Here is a 19,005-nt window from a genome sequence, read left to right as displayed (position 1 = left end):
CATCCATGTATTGTTGGGTCAATATCAGTAGGAGATGGGAGAGACGGAAATAGTTTTTGTCACATTTAAATGTTTAAACATTGCGTGTGAGCACTTTAACTTCTGCAAACTCCTGCCATGTGGCACACTGCTACCTCGTATAACTGCTGTAGTTCCTTCCAGTATTGCTGATATGAAATCTCTGTTACGCTCCCGTATTTTTATGTAAATCTCAGCATCCCACTGGCCAAAATTTCCTCGACTCTGATTAAAAGTGCCAAGACAAACTGTACCTCTTGGAAAATGGCCATGAGGGCAGCCCGAAGCAGAGGAAGCTTGTTTGCACCGGTGGTAGAGATTGTAAGTGATGAAACAATGGGAGAGAACAGAGAGCGGTGTGTCTTCCTGAGGGATTGTCTTTGCCAGAAGACCTTAAGATAAAGAGTGAAACAAATAAAGTTGTTAAGTCTCTGTTTCTGTTAGTGTATGCAGGAGAACTGCTGAAAAATGCTCTGTCTTCTTCATTATAAGTGACCCCTTTTACAGTACATTTGATTTGATTTTTATGAGGAATTTAAAGGCACAACAACTCAAAAGAATATCACGACACAAAAATCCCACAGGATAGCATTTAACTTTTGTTTTAGAAACCACCTTTGTTTGGCCCTGTTTGCTTTCCAGGGACAGGCTGAGCTTCTTGCTATTTCACCTTTAACAAGAGTAACACTGACATAATGCTTGCTCTTGTGTTGCACTTATGTTGGCTTCCATCCATGTCAGTTTGTCAGTTCATATATTCTGGGGCACTTTTGTGAAGTAAATCAAATATATGCTTCAGTCTCAGTTGTTTAACTCGTCCTTCAACAGGTAATAATCCAACTTGATTCATTCCTACAGGTCCTTTCTGTGAGCATGTATCTGATAACATTATTCTGAGCCACCTGCATTTTCTTTTGAAGCTTTTGGGAAAGGCCATGGCACAATCAGGCACAGGCATAGTTGAAGTGGAGCTGGATTAATGAGGCAACTACAAGTGGCTTCACCTTAATATAAAAAAAAGAGCTCTTTTGTTATCTTAGATGTGATTGTAGCTGCAGTTTCCTCCCCGGAGACAGTTTGGTGGAGAGAAACTTTAAAGTATTTGACACTGGTTTTGGATTCACTGTGCTCTATTGCTACTATAAAACATATTTTAAATACATATTCATACATCTTGTATGTGACGATACATGTGAAGTTTTACCTTATGAGTAAGAGTCTACAGCCATGTTAGAGGCTGTGTGAGGCTGGGCTTAGGCACAGCAGGGGCTTAGAGGTTAATGCTAACATCAGCATGCTGACATGCTCACAGCGACGATGCTAACATACTGATATTGACCTGGTTCGCCATCCCAGTTAAGCCTGTTGGCGTGCTAAACTGAGCAACATTTGCTTATTAGCACCAAACACTAAACACAGCTGAGATTGATGGGAGTGCTGCTAGTTGATCATAAGATAAAGTATTGGACAAACTGAATTTTTTAACTGACTAGCGTGGCTAGGAAGTCCTGCAAAGGGAGGAGAGGAGTTTAAAAATCAGGGTTGTGTAATATGCAGGCTAATGTGGTATTTCATCACAGTTTTCATGATGAAACTTCCACCAATCAAAGTGAAGTGCGTGGCAGATGTCTGGAGACAGAATGGCAATGTGCTGCTAGGCTAATCCCAAAACCTGTGTATGTGTGTTCTGGGCCTATGCTGGATTTGTATCAGCCTGTAAAGGGTGCAGCGAAGCAGTGAGGAGAGACTAAGAGAGGTGTATTAAGGCAGTGAATCTCACCGCTGTGTGTGTAATGGACTCAGGATGAGGGCTGACCAAGCGCCAGGCTGCTGATAACCTTTAGGAAGGACATTGTTCCTGTGCAGTGGGGGGGGGTATACAGGACTGCTGCAGTACACAGGCACGGCACTGTGATAGGTGGTGCAGTTGTTCATTGGTTCATTGGCTCTCCGGCAGGGTTAGGAGGTAGAGTAAATGGGGCAGTATAGCAAAGTCCCTCATGGCTTCCTGCATACATTTTTCAACACCAGGGTGTATTTCTCTGTGAGACATTTGTCCTCTGTCTGAACCAGCTTCTCCCTGGCATTCCATTAAAAGAAATTTAACAGCCTTTTCTTTCTGTCTTCCTTCCCCTCAGATCACCGCTTAAGGAGGGGGGTCAGTGAAGGACTGTGCGTGAGGAATACATGAAGGGCGGGGTGGGGGAGGGGGCGGCCACCACCACAGCGGCAGTACCACCAAGGTCAAAGTTCACACAGGTAAAAAGATTTTTCCTTCTAATCCAAAGCTTGGTGATTGTTGCACGCTCTCTGGTTTAGTCCTGGCTTCTTTTTTTTCCAACACGGAGCAGACTTGGCACGCAAAGGCGAAGTGAGGGAGTAATGTGGCTGGTTTTGATTGGACCCTCCTGGGCTGGCGGCCGGGGAGGAACTGGGAACTGAGCAGTCTGCAGCTGCTGTTTATGAGGAGCTGTGCAGGATCTTATTTGGCTCCAGCTAAAAAACCCAGCCAGTCCCTGCCGAGAAGCTTGTGGCCAGTGTCAATACTCGGAGAATAGAGCAAAAATCATGGCGCTAGGATTCAAGAGCCGTTTGGTTCCAAAGAACTTAAATTTTCTTGATTTTTTCATTTTTCCGCAGTGAGTAGATGCAGGGCAGGGGACAGGGAGAGAGATTCATGTGTTCATGCTGATTTCTAGTGAGAAAAAGTGAATGTGAGTGTAGAGTGCTGACAGGAATTTCTAGACTATGCAACTTCAAAGTTCAGTGTGTAAGATTTAGATGGATTTAGTGGCACAAAGCAGTGACGTTAGAATTCAGGAGGTTTCTACCAAGAGCAGAAAATATCCTCAGAGGTTTCTGCCTCTCCATAACACACAGATCTGGTGATCTAAACATTTTCACATTACAAATCTTTGTTTTTCTGATGCTGTGCAATGCAAGTGGCCCTATCAAGAGCCAGTGTTTGGTTTGTCCCCTCTGGGCTACTGTAGAAACATGGCTGTGCAACATTGTGATCTCTGTAGACTAGAACCTGCTTCATATGTAGATATAAATGGCTTATTCTAGGTAACAAAAACACAACGGTTCTTGTTTTTAGGTGATTATACACTATAGAAAACATACTTATATTCCATGTCTGCCCCAAAATCCTACATACTGTACCTTTAAATTGATACTTTAACTTTTATAAGTCCTCTCTCAAGCCTTAATTAACTGTATGTCGCATTTTTCTGCCCTTTGTAGAGTTTTAAGTGGCATGTTTTTGTAATCTGATATTGAGTTTAATAGTAGCACTACACTATACCGATGAAATGTGATACTTTGAAGAGCTTATTGTGGTCCACATTCAAGCTTACATTTTTACTCATGGCCCTGAACCAGAAAAGTTAGTCATTTTTAAACTACGTCCTGAGTGGTGTAAAATTCTGCCACCGAGCTCCAGTATTGTGCTCTCTTTTCCTTCTGTATTCTTTGCTACCAGGGATTAAGGAGGATTGGGGGGTGGGTGGGGGGTGGTTTGGTGGGTGGGGGCAGATCCAGGGAGCAAATAAATAAATAAAGTGCCGGTTAATCTTCCTTAGTGCCGTGTGTGTGAACACTGAGCAATGGCACCGCCCGGGGCACACAAACACACACACATGCATGCGCAATGTGTATGACAGACAGACAGACACAGATACTGTACACACATGCACGACTAGCAGGGATCAGCCAAAGCGATAAGCGCACGGACGTCAGAGCACAGAAAGCGACAGGTTTAACACACATACACTACCCGAACACGTACCCGCCGACCATCGGCGGAGTGACAAGTAGTGCGCAGTGAAAGAAAAAGAGACGCTGCCAGCCGACGGAGCAGAGCCGCAAAAATGTGACAGCACACGACTGCAGAAACATGAAAGTATAGGAAGACAAGTTTTGCTGCGTTTCTCTGCTGCTGTCTCGTTGTATTCAGCTCGCCTGGTATCCGCTGGACTCGTATCTGTTCTTTTTTTCTCCACCTCTCGCATTAACACATACACAGCGCACCAACAGTTGATCAAACAACTGTGCAATTGAGGCAGAATTTGGCCAGACAGCCAGCCAGGATGAGTAATGTAGAGCTCCTCTGGCTTAATTTGTTTAGAAAGCCTATCATCGCTGCAAACATGTTACAGACTGTTGCCGTTTACAGAGGAGTATTTTCCCCTGCAGCTTTAATTGGATGCATTTTTAATGTTAGCGCCACATAGTGTGACCACTGTTGACACTGAACACTGTGGCTGTTTGTGAGGCGATGAAGTCGAGATTGAGGAGAGAGGAAGAGTGTGTGTGTGTTTCTCTGAGTGTGTAATGGTTGGGTGGATTCCCTCTGTGTGTTCTCTTTGCGCTACAGGCGAAATTTATAGTTGTGTGTCAAAGGGTCACGGCTTAGTTATGGAGCAGACGCACGTAGCTGTTGTAGTCTCGCTTTAGCAGTATACAGCCAGACTTCTGTTCCTCCTCGTCCAACTTAAACCAGCTAAACATTTTTTTTTTTTGCTTGACTTTGGCCTGATGTCCACACTAAGCTGGCAGCTTTTACAACTAAAAACTACACTTTCTGAAAATGGTCTCCACAGATGAGGAATTGGGGAAAACAGCTTTTGGTAAACAATGACGTAAACCCTGAGTTGCATGAGCAGGTACTGAGGAGCACTGAAGCCAAAAGAACATCATTGTGTTGTTTCTAACCCACCCGTTGTAGAGCTATGATGATTAATCGATTAGTCAATCAAAAGACAGTTAATCGCCAGCTATTTTGACTATCGATTAATCGTTTCAGCCAGTTTTCAAGCAAAAATGTCGAACATTTTCTGGTTCAAGCTTCTTAAATGTGAGAATTTGCTGCTTTTCTTTGTCATTTATCATACTTAATGAAGAGTCTTTGGGTTTTGGACGGCTGGTTGGACAAAAGAAACAAATCAGAGAAACTGTGATGAGTATTTTTCACATTTTTTCGACATTTTAGAGACTAAATGATGAATTGATTTGCTGTGAAAATAATTAGCAGGTTAGTCAGTAATGAATATACTCATTAGTTACAGCTGTGGTTGGAAATTAGCCCCAAAAAATATGCATCATCAATATGCAGTTGCTAGATCTGCTTTACTCACCAGCCAACAAAACAATAGATATCTGTAAGTGGCTGATGGACTTTAAAATCCACCAGCCATGGTGGCCGATGGACAAAAAAAGTTAATTTCAACCCCCTTCGCAGCCCCACTCAGTCGTTTCTCATTTAAAATTTCGCTGATCGCTCAATACTGGCTTTCTATCGACACATATCGTTTGCTTATGTAAAGAGTGCTTTTCAAATTAGCGACGTAGTGGACGTAGTCTTGAGTGTCAGGCATTTCTGGTCTGTTGTCTGCGCCTTGTGCCACATGGCATTCCTAGATAAAGCAAAGGATGTCAGACCTCTTAGGGATTAGCTCACTCCAAGGGAATTAGCATCACATTCCCAGCCTTCTTCTTCATTCTCGACTGTTTCTCTCCCTCTATCTCATGTCCTGCACCCACTTCCTTTTTTGTTCATTCCTCCTCTCTTTCCATCTTTCTTCTTCCCCAGATTTAAGGTTTTCTGAGGTAAACGTGTCCATATGACGGATTGACAAGTAGCGCACACACTAATAACTCCTGTGTGCCCTCATGTGTATGTAGATACTGTATATTGGGCGTGAGACACAAAGATAGAACGAGAGACAGTATGAGACTAATCGAGACTCTCATTCTCTGAGGAGTTTCACCTCAGGGTGCTGCAGCTTAGGAGACTGTGATGATATTCAAAAGACAGGAATGTGTATTTTTATCCTCGCCGCTGATATTTATTGTGGTTACCGTCTTAACGGCCCATTTTTCACATACACAAGCTGGCCTTTTTTGGGTAGTGTGCTGCGAGAGGCATCTCGCAAACAAGCAGAGGTAGAAAGTGGTGAGAGTAGGAGGATGAGAGAGAACATTGTCTTCTCTTTTCCAGCTCAGGGACAGAGCAGAACAGGTTGTGTGAGGATACTTGCTATCCTTAACAACGTCTAACACTGCCTCAGGGCCACCTCCACTTCTGTGATGCAGCAGAGAGTTCTGTTGTTAAGAGGAGTCAGAATATTTGCAACACATTCCTCAGCGTCAGATGGCATTCCTGGTACACTATAATTACCAGAGTAACACTTTCACTTGGACATGTTTAAACATCATTAATGCAATAACTTTTTACTAATGTCTTAAAATGGTTTTCTTTAATAGATTTAAATTAACTTTTTGTCACAGTTAAGACTCATTAAATGTAATTAGTGATATACTTATGTGGATTTAGTGTGCAACCTCAATAGATCAGGATGCATCAGGGTGTTTTTCTGGCTTTGTTTTCTTTTTCTTTCACTTCGTGTTAACGTTAATTTATCCAACTTGTGACTTAGGTTCATAGTTTGGCCATCTTCCTATCCTAGTAGAGCTAAAAATAGTGATATTTATGTTGTACTGCTGAGAGCTAGGACTTCACTAAAAAGAATTCACATAGGGCAAGAAACAGGAGCGGCTGGATGATCATACAGGTCGTAAACAAACCCCCAGGCTAACCAAACACGTTTGCAAGAGAAAACAAAGGTGAAAAGGTTAAATTATTTCAAGCGTCTGGAATTCTGGTTTAACTTTGACTTCAGCGTTTCCTGTGCAATGACTAAGTGTTGCCAGTATTTTATTTGCACAGCTTCGTCAGACTTAGTTTCAGTGTTACGAAGGTGAGTACAAAGTTCTCATAACTAGAGGCCCATTTTCTTTCTGATTTTGATTTGCCGGTTTTTTTGTTTTTTTTTTTAAGTCTGCCGATTTGAATTATATTTCTTTCTGAGCACAATCCTCGACAGCATACAAAGACATTTTTGTAACTTCACTCAATGAAAATTCAATTGTATCTTCAGAAGAAAACACAAACCATCAAATAACTTTTACATTTTCTTCAAAACTGCACCAGGCTAGAATACATCTGTCACTTTCACTTAAACAAATCTCAAAATATAAAGTGTTCCAGATTACTGAACAGCTTTTGTACTCATTAAATCAAACTGAAAATGAATTTTATTAAGCATGCTTTACTTTCTAAGAAGAGAACAGGTGCTACAGATCTAGATATGCTCAAATAAATTACCTACATATCAGAGAAGAATCAGAGAGAATATTTTTCTATGCTGGATAGGAAGGCCTATTATTAGAGAGTCAGTTATCATCAATTTAATTAGTTTTTTGTAGATATTTCTCACAAAACTATTTATAAATCAGCATCTATTTACAAGAATGTTAAGGTGTTTGTACAAGATATATAAACTCCCACTCCTGTGGTGAGCAGCATTTTCCTGCACCTCGCAAGAGGAGAGGTGAGACCCCACACTGTAGGCAGAACAGCTGGTCACTACGATTACTCTGAGCAGTGAGCATGGAAATGAATTACAGCTTTTTCCCTGATGGTTGGAATAAGTTGCTAAATTTGTTGCTCCTCTGTTTTAGAAATGATGTTGCTAAGAGGGGTCGTGACAAAGCATTGGTATTTTACAAGCTGGGAATCAGAAGGGGTTGCAGCAGCTGTGACAATAGTCAGTAAAGCCCTGTTTAGGCCAAATACTTTAGGTATGGTACCTTTGGAACCAAAAGTAACCCTTCAGATATGGTACCATGACCCTAGCGTTTCCACGGCAAACAGTATTCTTAAATGTGGGCGGGGTTATTGTCACTCACTGCTCCATCCATTGGCCCAAACTGCAGAAATAAGACATATTTGAAATATAACAGAAATTTCTCGTAAATTTCTCCAAATGTAGATGTAATCTGAAATGATATCATGCCAGTAGGCCGCCATCTTTCTGCGCCGGTCAGTCCATGATGTTATCCATCACTGGGTCTCTCTCTGTCTGCCGTCGTCAATTACCCAGAGGAAAACAACATTAGAGGCCTGAATGGGACACGGAGCCGTGGCAGGCCTGACATGGCTGTGTTATATGATTACACAACCTGTTGGCTGTCCGCCTGTCAAGTGTCTCCCGGCCCTGATGAATGGCTGTAATATGCCACGCATCACAACACGCCACACCACACACTCATTAATGGCTTCTCATAATGCCGGGGACGTTCCTCCAATGCCGCAGCAGGATTCCCAGAGAGACGGGGGAGAGGGTGAGAGAGGGAGGTGGTAGTCGGTAGAGTGAGAGTGAGAAATGGCGTTCATGAATACTCCAACCTTGTTTCCGTGTCGCCATTCAAGGCAGTAAACAAAAGAAACATGGTGTCCTCATTTGAATAATTTCACAAATGGTGTGGCAAGACGCCAGCATCGCACTCACACGTAACTCCAAGTGAATGAACGAAGGATGACAGGGATGGGACGAGAGCACAAAGCGAAGGGAGATGCAAGAATTATTATTTTTAAAAGTGCAACACATATGTTTCTCAATTAGATACGTACTCGTCCATCTGTGGCCTATTTGCATAGATTATCAGAAATGTGTGCAATGCGGCATGCACGCCAGTGTGTGGGAACACTACAATAGGGATGCTTGAAGAAAGGAGATTGAATCGGTCGTCTGTCGGATGCCATCTGAAGCTTAGCTGATTGCTCTTTCTTTCAGTGAATTAGGAGGCACGCTACCCAAGATCCTCCAAACTACTCGACTCTGAGCTATAACAAACAGATTTGATTCTCATAGTGACACTGCTCTCTGCGAATTAAACGGGTGAAAATAGTTCTGAATGAGCTATTTTCTAAGGTCTCAATGGGGGTTGTTGTGTACAAGTGGCTTTGTGGCAGCAAAGTAAAGTAGTTTTTCACAAAGTGTACCGGCCATGCAGAGGTTATCTAAAACCTACACGACCCTGAGCCACATTAGTTGGTGGTATTTATGGCTCTGTCAGGATTCTAGTGTGTAATGCCTACCGGGAAGCATCAGCCACTTGGAAGGAACCGCATTGATAAGCACGTTCTTTCTCTCGATTTGACACGTCTGTGCTCAATATACTGCGCCGCAGCTTTGTCTTGTCATATATTGTGCGTTGTCTCAGATTAAAGTCGGTATTTTGATCGAACGAGACACAGATGTTAAGAGATTTTCAATTTCACCTCGCTCAGATGTGCCAGCATTTCCAGGCTGAATGCCGTGGAGGAAAGTACTGAACAGTGCCGCACCTGCAGTGTGTGTGTCTACGAGAGAGGAAGAGACAGTCTGTCTGTATATTCCTCTATCTGCGCGCCGGCGTTAGTGTATGCGTTCTCCCTCGCAGCTTGAGTTTCTCGGTTTGAAATGCAACACCTGCAGATGTGTCTTGTAAACTGCAGCCCCCAGCTTCTCTCCCATTCAGAGGGGACCATTGAAACAAAGCAATTAAAGTGGCTCTCTACACGGGGCGACGATGTGGTGCGTAGGTGTGACTGCCTGCATACGAGTGTGTGAGTGATCTTTCCATTGTTTTAACACCAGAATCTTTAAATCGAACCGCAAAGAGATCTAAACTCCAGCAGGAAAGAGGACAGCTCTGCGCCAATCACAACATTAGCTGCTCTGTCATATTCATAGTCTGTTTAAATGTGGAGGTCAGAGGTCACTGACAACCTGTTGACACTGAGCAGATTTATGCAACATGCGCACACACACACACACACACACACACCCATGCAAACACGCAGGCAGCCACAGCCCAGTCTTTGGCGCAGAGCGTTATAGCAGTGGTTTCTTGTTGCTGCTGATCTTTGGGTCCTTCCAGCTCCAGATACCAGAGCCTGAGTTATTCTCCGCTCCGCTCCCTGACCCTCCTAATTGAGAACGGCTGTGGCTGAGAAAGAGAGAGCGAAACAGACAGAGAGAGAACAGATTCTTCTGTGGAAGAAAGAAACACCAAAAGAACAAGTAAATGAAAAGGGGCAGAGAGCTGGACCTGTGCAGGCCAATGCTGATCAAGTGGAGGATGGCTGTGTGCTCAACAGTTGGCCTTATGAAAGCTGAACCTCCTCCTCTGTGGCCACGAGCCAAGCACAATGTCCTAAATGTAGGTGTAGCTTTTCAGCACAGTATATGATAGCTGTAACAAAGAAAAAATGAGGGAAACAGTGCTCAGAGTGGAGAGAGCGCTGCATAAAGGGAACTCAAACCAGAGGGCTGGGAGGAGGAGTGGTAAGCTCAGTGACAGCTGCACGCATGTCGTAGTGGGTGACGGTCTGTCCGTCTGTCAGAGCAGATATTTCTGTCTGTTTAGTGCTGCCTTACTGGCTGCCAGAGACACTCCTCATGTCATCGCTGGGTGCCTGCTGTCACTGGCTAAAAAGGAGAGAGGGAGTGGAGTGTGTGTGTGTGTGTGTGTGTGTGTGTGTGTGTGTGTGTGTGTGTGTGTGTGTTTGAGAAAGAGGGAGAGAGTGACAGAGAGAAACTCGAGCAGCTGTCTTGAAAGCTCCTCTGCTCTGTCAGTACATCTTGAATCTGCTTTCCCCTGATATCTCTGCGGTAAGACAGTGTTTCAGTCAGTTGTTTGGTCAGAAGTCCGTCTCTCTGCTGTTACAGGAACACACTTTTGGGGAAACCAGCGTTTTGCACAGCTTGCAATGAGTTCATACCACCTGCATCTATACATCTGCCGCCATTGTTCAACCTGTCTTTGTAAAGTAGGGTTTTAAAGGATTAAATGAGGGTAAACATAAGGAATCATCACCGGAGTTATGTGATACAGCTGTTTTTCTCAATGCAAAGCTATGTTTTCATCCAACCTACATGTTTTTGTTTAGAGTATGTGGGACCTGGCTTGTGCAAATGCAAAAGCAAATTGCTGTAGTTGGGTTTCCATCCAAATATTGCACAAGTTTTATCCAAATTTTCAGAAAATAGGCTAAAGAACATGCAAATTCATGTGCTTTTCCTTCGAAATAAGTAGTAGGTGGTTCTAATTCTTCAGTCAGGTGCCACCATGGATGTCTAGAACTAGAAAGAGTGTTGGAGGTTGTATATTCCCAAGAAATTTGTTCAGTGGTACATGACAGCTAAAAAAGTTTGACATTCTGGATGCAGAATTACATAGATCATCCTTACCATTGGACTCATAGAGCAGGTCCCCTAAAGGCTTTGCAGACTGAGTGGCAAACTTCCATTGGGCTAGCCAGCTACTTCCGGTTTAGCGCTCTGCTAACTCGAATGAGAATGAAGCCATTTAATAGTTTTGTAGACTTTCGAAATGTTATCGGACCTAATAGATCAAATCCTGAAGGTGAAACGAGACATTTAGCGTGGGTTGTGACACTTAAAAAAGTGCGTCCACTGATTTTTCTCTTTCACAATGTGAGTCGATGGTAAAAAGTCTTTTTGGACCCAATAGCATCACGTGATGGACCCGGAAGTTGTAGTTACACAGTTTGACCACTATGTAGGATTGGCTTTAAAGTCTGGTGCACTTACTGGGAGCATTGGCACTACAGTAGAAAATTGCGCAACAGGATGACAGAATTAAAAGAGCGCCAGTCAAACCTCGGTAACACTTTACTTGAAGGTATCTACATAAGAGTGACATGACACTGTCATAACAATGGCATGACACGGTCATGAGCCTGTCATGAACATAATGTACATGTCATAAACGTTTATGACTGCTGTCATTAAGTGTCATTCGTTTTTTGTAATGACAAGCTGACATTGTTTGGGTTGTCTTGATTAAGACAACTTGACATTAATTAAAGTGACATTACCCAGAAGTTGTCTTTGTCATGACAAGTTGACATTAATTTGTTTGGGGTGTCCTTATAATGACAACTTAAAATTAACATAATGTCATCCTGGTTAATATCAAGTTGTCATAAAAAGCGTTACCCAAACCTCTAACAAAGGAAAACAATGGATGTTTAATGATGGAGAGAACCTGAGAGTTCTTAACAACTTATACTCTATACTAAGAATATATACAGAGGCTATGTGTTTTTTGGAAGAAGTCTGGTGTTCAAAGCCATCCAGAGCCATCCTAGTGGCCTATGCAATGACGGTAGGTCATACATCAAAATTTATCCGATGAATCTGTTTCTATCGCACTTAGTCCCATTTAACCTTTACAGATATACCATCTCACGTGCAAATCGAAAATGCGCATAAGAAATAAGGGATGGAAACACACACTGGGGAATTCACAACGATCAAAGTTTTTCCCTGCTGATGCAAATTCAGATGGAACTAGTTAAGAACATTTGAATATAAGGTACGTGTAACATAAGGCCAGGGGCAGACTGACTGAATGTAACTGATAGCTTCATTTCATGAAGATGACATTGACAGCGAAGACACTGAAGTGGAGTTTGCATTGTGCTCGATCTGCATAACAAGGTATGTATCAGCACCGGTACATCTACGATCCATGCGTTCTTACTCTATCTCTGTCCAAAGACAGAGTAAGACACTGATCCCCAAATTGTTCGGGCTGAGTGGGCCAGTGTCTTTAAACGCAGCTTCACCACCATTAGTGTGTGAGCCTGGGTAAATTAGAGGCTTTGTGAAGCACTTTGTCTCGTTCAGGTTGAGAATGGCTTCATGAATGCAGCTCATATACCAGACAAAATTAGGAATCATATAAATGACCCAAAATGAAGTGCTAAAAGGTTTTTGATGTCGAACCAGTTTAAAACCTATATGTCCTTGGCCCTGTAGGAATCTGTTCTAAAGCTCCTTTCAGTGGAGGTGGTGATCACAGTGCTGTGTGGTAGATACTGTTTATTAGTTAACCCTTAAAGGTTTTGAAGCACCAGAACGTACCCCCAGCATACACACACTGTGTTGCCTGATAGTAGACGACGACTCATATTATCTCTAAAAACTTGTAGCAGCTGTAATGAAAAGACACAGTGCAAGGCGGCTGAGTCTGTCAGTTTTGTGTAGGAGGTACAATTTACATGAAATATTAAATAAAAATAGCATACTGTTTTAAATTCCCTGGGTCAACTGAATGTGAGTGTGGGTGGTACAGTTAGACAGAGCAGAGCTGAAATTCACTGTGTGCAGTCGTTTCTTTCCCGAAATACTTCCATAAATTACCCCGGCTAGTCTGTTCAGTGTATCATAAAATATCTCATGATTTACAGTTTTGCAGGATAGAATACCAAATATACCTGACAACTGTTTACTGAATGGTTTGAGCTCATATTTTGGATAAAACTAGTTGTAATGGCTGCTATCGTTTAACATGCTGAAGAGGAACGATCAGCATGAAGCACATGGATGATTCCAGTGCCTGCACTTTCATTACTGGAACAATGGGCCAATCTGTTGAAAACATCATGTATTCCTTTAAAATCATGGGGTTCTGTTTTCCTACTAATATGGCGTATTTTTGCCTTAAGTGCTGCCCATTGACTGTTTGATTGCAATCATCTGTTGTTGGAGTGCTGTCGTCTGATTACAAACACGTGTTTTCGCCAACCGAGATGGCCGCGGAGTGAGGTAATGGAATATTAAGAAAATTTTAAGAGCATTAGTAAGGTACTAGGCTGCACAGTGGCTCGTGGTTATCATGACGGTTGAGGGTTTGCACCTACAGGGCCTAAAACGATGAATTTTTCACACTCTCTGGGTGTCAGCGTGTGTTTTCTCTGTGTGCTCTGCTTTTCATGCAGCTTAGGTTGACTGGAGGTGTGAATGTGTGCAACCCTGAAGGGGATAAGTGGGTATATAAAACAGAGAGATAGGTAGCGATTCTGGACGTCACCTCTGATTTAAAGTTCCTCAGATATCTCAACTTTTCTTAACCTCTCTAGGACTGTTCCACGGCATCTCTCAACAAGATACTTGTATGACTTAATGTATCGAGGAAGCAGGGTCACTTAATTCTGTGAATGTAATTCCCAGGCTGGAAAACCCCTGATTTGAACAGTGGTATGAGCTTTCACAGTGACGTCGCCTATAATTTTGTGGCAGCCGTGACAACTTAAGTCCAACTTTAGATTCTGTACCGTCAGTGTTCGCTTCCTCTGACTCCTCCGGTGCCCTGACAGCCCTGTAACCACACACCCATGTTTATGTTCTTTAGGTTAACACGGTTATCTCTGTATGCAACCTGAGCCCTCAACCTACATGGGCACTTGGCATACGTGTGTGTGGTTGCGTGTGTGTGTGATCTTGCAGCTGCAGGACCCGTCTCTTTTCCCCCCATGTCTCTCTCCAGAAAGAGCTGCAGGGACTTGCCAGTATTTTCATTCCCTCTGGAGGCATTTCCGCACGCTAACAAAGCCCGGCCTGCGTGATGAAACAGAGAGGAAGCAGCTTTTGTGAAGGGAGCAGCCGATTTTTCGGAGTGTGTGTGCGTGTGTGTACACTGCTGACCCTGGCTAACAGTTAGTTACATGCAAATTTACTTTTGAGCTTGCAATTCAGGTTGCTCCGGGCTCTTGTTTGCAGACGAGCCTACTGTAGCACGAGAACAAGCCTACTTTGTTTCCCATTCACAAGACAGAGTTGCCTCTTGTTTGCCTCTAATTAACTGGCATAATACCTAGCTTGTTGGATTGGTTAGTGCTTTTTCACAGGGCTTGTTAACCACTGGCCTTTCACAGTCTTCACTTCCTGTGTGGCTTTTGCCAAAAGGAAATGTGTGCTGTGGCCCAGGTCACAATTCTCCAGGGTGTCTGGCTCATGTAAGGGACCAAATCAAAACCACTAATAATTCCTACATTTTAATAGAACTAATATAAAAAGACTCATGTCTGCAGTAAATAAATAACACTGATTTAAATGAGAGACATTCTTGTCCAGCTCTGCTGTGTTTTGGGTTCACTGTCAGAGTATTAATTCTCTTTCCTGCCAGATACGATTTGTTAAGTTTCCAGAAATAACTCCTAGGTTTTGGCAGGAGCTGAGGTCGAAGCTCACACGAAACATTTTTGCTGTCTCACTTGAGGTCATGACACAGCTACCGAAAATCACAAATGTTTTTTTTTTTCTTTCTTTCTTAAATTGGAGCAAAAGCAAAGCAGGGTCTGGCAACCGCAGTGTCGCTGAAGCTGAGATTTTCTTTTGGGGTTGTCTAGAGTCAGCGTCCTGTGGGTTTTTAGCCAGGGCCCTGTGACACACGCTCATGCCCATAAACAGGGATTTGGCCCTCTGGAGAAAATAACCTTGATAATTACTGGGTGCATATGGACCTGCCCACAGTGGGAGGGGGAGGAGGTGTAGGAGGAGGAGGTGGAGACGGGGGTTGACTGAGAAGGAGAAAGAGAGGGAGAGAGCCACATCCGCTGGTGCATTCCTCCATGCTTTGTCATAGTGGTGCCGAGTTTCCCCTCAGTTTGCACGGAGATTTCCACGAAGCAGAGGGCGCAAAGGGCTACTGACGCAACGCTCGGGGCTGTGGATACTGACATTTTAAAGTTTAACAAGGCAACAAGCCGCACATTCATAGACTCCCCACGGTAACAAAAAGACAACAAAAGTGTTTAAAGAGTAAACAGAAGAGTGCTGCTGCACAATGGCCAAAAAATTGGAGACATATGGAGGTGGGGATTCATGGAGGAGAAGACACAGCCTGGTGACCTAACTGCTGATGTGCTCATAGATTTCGCCTCTCCCACTCTCTTTCTGCCTGCATCACGTGGTCCCTCTGGTCTGGCTGAATTGGCATCATTACAGCAGCCAGAGCTGAATGTCTGTGGTTGGCTCGTCGCCCGTCTGCTCGCCTGTCATTCAGCTGGTTAAAGAGGCCTTGTTGAACCGCTGCACTGTGCCTGGCTACTACAGGGCCATTCATGCCTGTAACGGCAGAAACAGCCAAGTCCTGTCATCAGCGCTAGCTAGCACATAACAATTTACTACTGGAAATGACAAGGGCATTTTGCTTGGTAAGCACAGTTTCCCCAGAGCAAACCTTGTAACCCGTTTTATTTTTCTGAAAGTTTAGATTACATTTCAGAGAATGAGAAGCGAGTGTCTTTAGACAAACACAGTGTTTGCGTCTCGAATATGTTCTGTCTCTGTTGCATGTGCGCCGCCTACATCGAGTGTAAAGTGAAATAGACTGATCCGTTCCCCAAGGAATCATACAACAACAGCACGAAACAACAAAACAGATCCTTTGTGCCGCCTCGGATGCTGGAAATTTCAAACAGAGGACTTGAAAATGCAGTTTGTCACTCAGAGAGAGTTTTTTTTTTTTCCTCCTCTTGCTTGTCAGCTTCTCTGTGTGCCTTTGCCTAATGGCAGCTCATCCTGTCACACATGACCTGTGCCTTAGCTGAAACGCTCTCCATCCACTCCCCAGTCCCAGTGTGACACACAGAGTGAGGACATGCATGAGAGCCATGACTTCATCCTGCTCTCTCCCTCCTTTCTCCGACTCCTCTTTGCCTCCTCCCCCTCCTCATCCTTCACTCTCGCTCCCTTGTACTTTTTGTCTTGCTCCCCTACCCCTCGCTCCGTGTCTGCAGTCCTAACATCTTCCTGCTATGATTAGCTATAGTGTTTTTTTCCCCAGCCAGTGTAATGTCTAGAGCCTCCCGTGTCCTTGGAAAGCAGCCTAATAAGCTCAGACACACACTGCTGTCTCTGCGCTCCACAGGCCTATTCTCCAGTGTCACCCAGCGCACACTGAGGTAAACAAAGACTGCCACACACACGCACACATGCACTACCCTAGTGTGCTAATAGACCAGCATACCAGCCCGCTGAGGGCAGCGTTGACGCTAGCTTGCTAACGTTGACCTTCCGTGTGCCAATCACAACAAATCTGCTCCCTGATTTGAATACGGGGAGGAGAACAGTGTAAATTGAAAGCAGAAATCCCCCTGGTGTGAGACAAGATGAGCCTCTGAATAAATTATTCAGATGGCAGCCTCTTTCCTGCATGATTCTCGCCTTCTGCTACGTTTAATGGCATCTGTGACGATGCCCATTGGAGATTAATCCAGATGTAAGACGTTCGTGTGTGTTTGTGCATGTGCGCTGACATGTGTATGTGTCTTCCTGTGTGTGTGTGTGTGGCCTGCTCACCCCTCTTCTCATGCATCCCGTTGTGTCGTATGATGGGGAAACAAAGCCTCAACAGGGGAATTTATGTCTTCTCCGGAGAGGGCTGTAAATAAACAACTAGTGAATCAATGCCTCCATTTGTTTTTCTCTGATAATTCTGCCTGTGTCGTGAGGCGGTGTGACAGTGTTTTGCAAGCCGGCGGAGCTCTCAGCAGCCATATTTCCTCTCGGCGAGAGTGAGAAAACATGCCACACCGGCCTCATGTTTCATTACCAGGGATCAGTAAATTACTGTGTGCTTTTTTATTCTGCTCACTGCAGCTCATTTAACACCATGATGTAGTGGTTGTATGAGTAGGAAATAATACCGGCATTAGATATTGTGCTTTAGAGCTACTCAGTCAACTAAAGACACTCGGGCATAGAAATTACCAGGTGCAATTGAATAGGAAAACCCACAGCAGGTTCTGTGGTGAATGTGATTCAGTCTGTGTGAGCATCATTGATTCGCTGCAAAAGGATGACCTTCCCCTGACACCAGCGTTTACAAATGGTTGAAATATACTGTGTTTGTGAATACGCTGTTTGCAACGATTTTTATATTTTCATTTTTTATAATCGAAGTGGTTAAAAGTGTGTTTGTAAGCCATTTTTCTTATGAGGGAAGGTAAATTCTTAAAACCTGTTAAAGGCTCAGTTCACCCAAATTATAATGAAGCACATTTTTGTTGCTTCTGGGGTCTCGTACACACAAAATGAGGCCTGAAAGAGTCGTACGTCATTTCCCACGAAAAAGTTGTGATCTATAAAGGTAGACTTGATGGGAGACACTTTGACCCATGCTTACATGCTTACATTTTGGAGACAGGAAATTGGCGTCGCCGATGGTGAGCTTGAAGCCTGACTGTAGAAACTGTCGAATATTTCTTGGAGGACGCCATTTTTGGCTTTGTCTGTACGTACATTTCTAGTATGGATCCTACGCAGTGTAGGTGAGAGAATCCTAGCTTCTGTTGAGGCTTCGAATGTCTGTCGTCATATTATATGACATCATCACCCTAAATAAATGAAAAATCCTCAAAGTTCAGTTTTACAAAAAGTAATTCATCACATAATTAAGTGAGTCCTCTTCATTAAATCAGATTTCTTTAATAAGTACATCTAATTTATGGTGCTGTTAGATTGCTGCTAGACCTCCTGGTTAACACAGGAGTGTGCTTCCCTTTGTGTGTGGCAAGTGGGAGGGCAAACTGTTTTTGACCACATGGAAAATGCTGAACAAATGTTTGCATAGTACGTTATTATTTTGTAGTGGATAGGTTTAAACTTTGTTTCTTAACAAAGCTGTGGTGAAGGTGTGGTTAGGCTTAGGCTCCAAAACCATTTGGTAATGGTTTGGAAAAGATCATGTTTTGATTTAAAGCAACCAGGCCAAAAAGGTGCTGGGAAATGCCCTAGCTTGGTGCCACAAACACTCAGAGTGGGAATCACCAGAGGCTCCACAATACGCTATTAGCATGATACAGTCACGATACAATATTATTGTGATTTTAAATATGTTATTGAGATTTATTACCTTTTTTCGACTGTAAAGTATGTCCCCAAAGGAAAACTTTCGAATTTGTATTTGTGATAATAATAATTTAAGTACTGTGTGACGATACGATACTGCAATACTATGGTGTATCGTGGGATGTGGAATTTGAATGTCAAAGTTATTAATGAAGCCTCAAAATATACGGTACAGCCCTACATCTTATTCCATAAACAGTCAAGTCAACTTTATTTATATAGCATATTAGCTCAATATGCTTAAGATACATAATACATGACAAGTGTGAAATATCATATAAAATGATAAAGTATTACATATATTAAAACAAGCAGGACATGATGAAAGCAAACATAAAAGAAAAGAAGGTATTATTATTATCATTATTCCTAAAAAAGGGGAGATAACAATAATAACATGGATTCCTAAAACAAATCAAAATACACTTAAAAA

General features: G+C 43.1%; 2 protein-coding genes across 5 annotated transcripts in view; both read left to right on the top strand.

The window, feature by feature from the left end:
• The window catches only part of zmiz1a (zinc finger, MIZ-type containing 1a), a 121,322-nt gene that overhangs the window by 25,421 nt on the left and 76,896 nt on the right, over positions 1-19,005 (top strand). For 3 of the 4 annotated variants that reach the window (XM_049599807.1, XM_049599808.1, XM_049599805.1), the window contains exon 2: positions 2,157-2,277. The exons of the other annotated variant lie outside the window; for it this stretch is intronic. The gene's annotated coding sequence lies outside the window, so the exon portion shown is untranslated. The remainder of the gene's footprint in view (positions 1-2,156; positions 2,278-19,005) is intronic. 4 annotated transcript variants of the gene reach the window in all.
• Positions 1-19,005, top strand: part of rps24 (ribosomal protein S24) — a 131,235-nt gene that overhangs the window by 74,007 nt on the left and 38,223 nt on the right. The window lies entirely within an intron of this gene.

The sequence above is a fragment of the Epinephelus fuscoguttatus genome, linkage group LG16 (genome assembly GCF_011397635.1).
Source record: "Epinephelus fuscoguttatus linkage group LG16, E.fuscoguttatus.final_Chr_v1".
Lineage (NCBI taxonomy): Eukaryota > Metazoa > Chordata > Actinopteri > Perciformes > Serranidae > Epinephelus > Epinephelus fuscoguttatus.
This window is presented reverse-complemented; position numbering and strand designations above follow the sequence as displayed.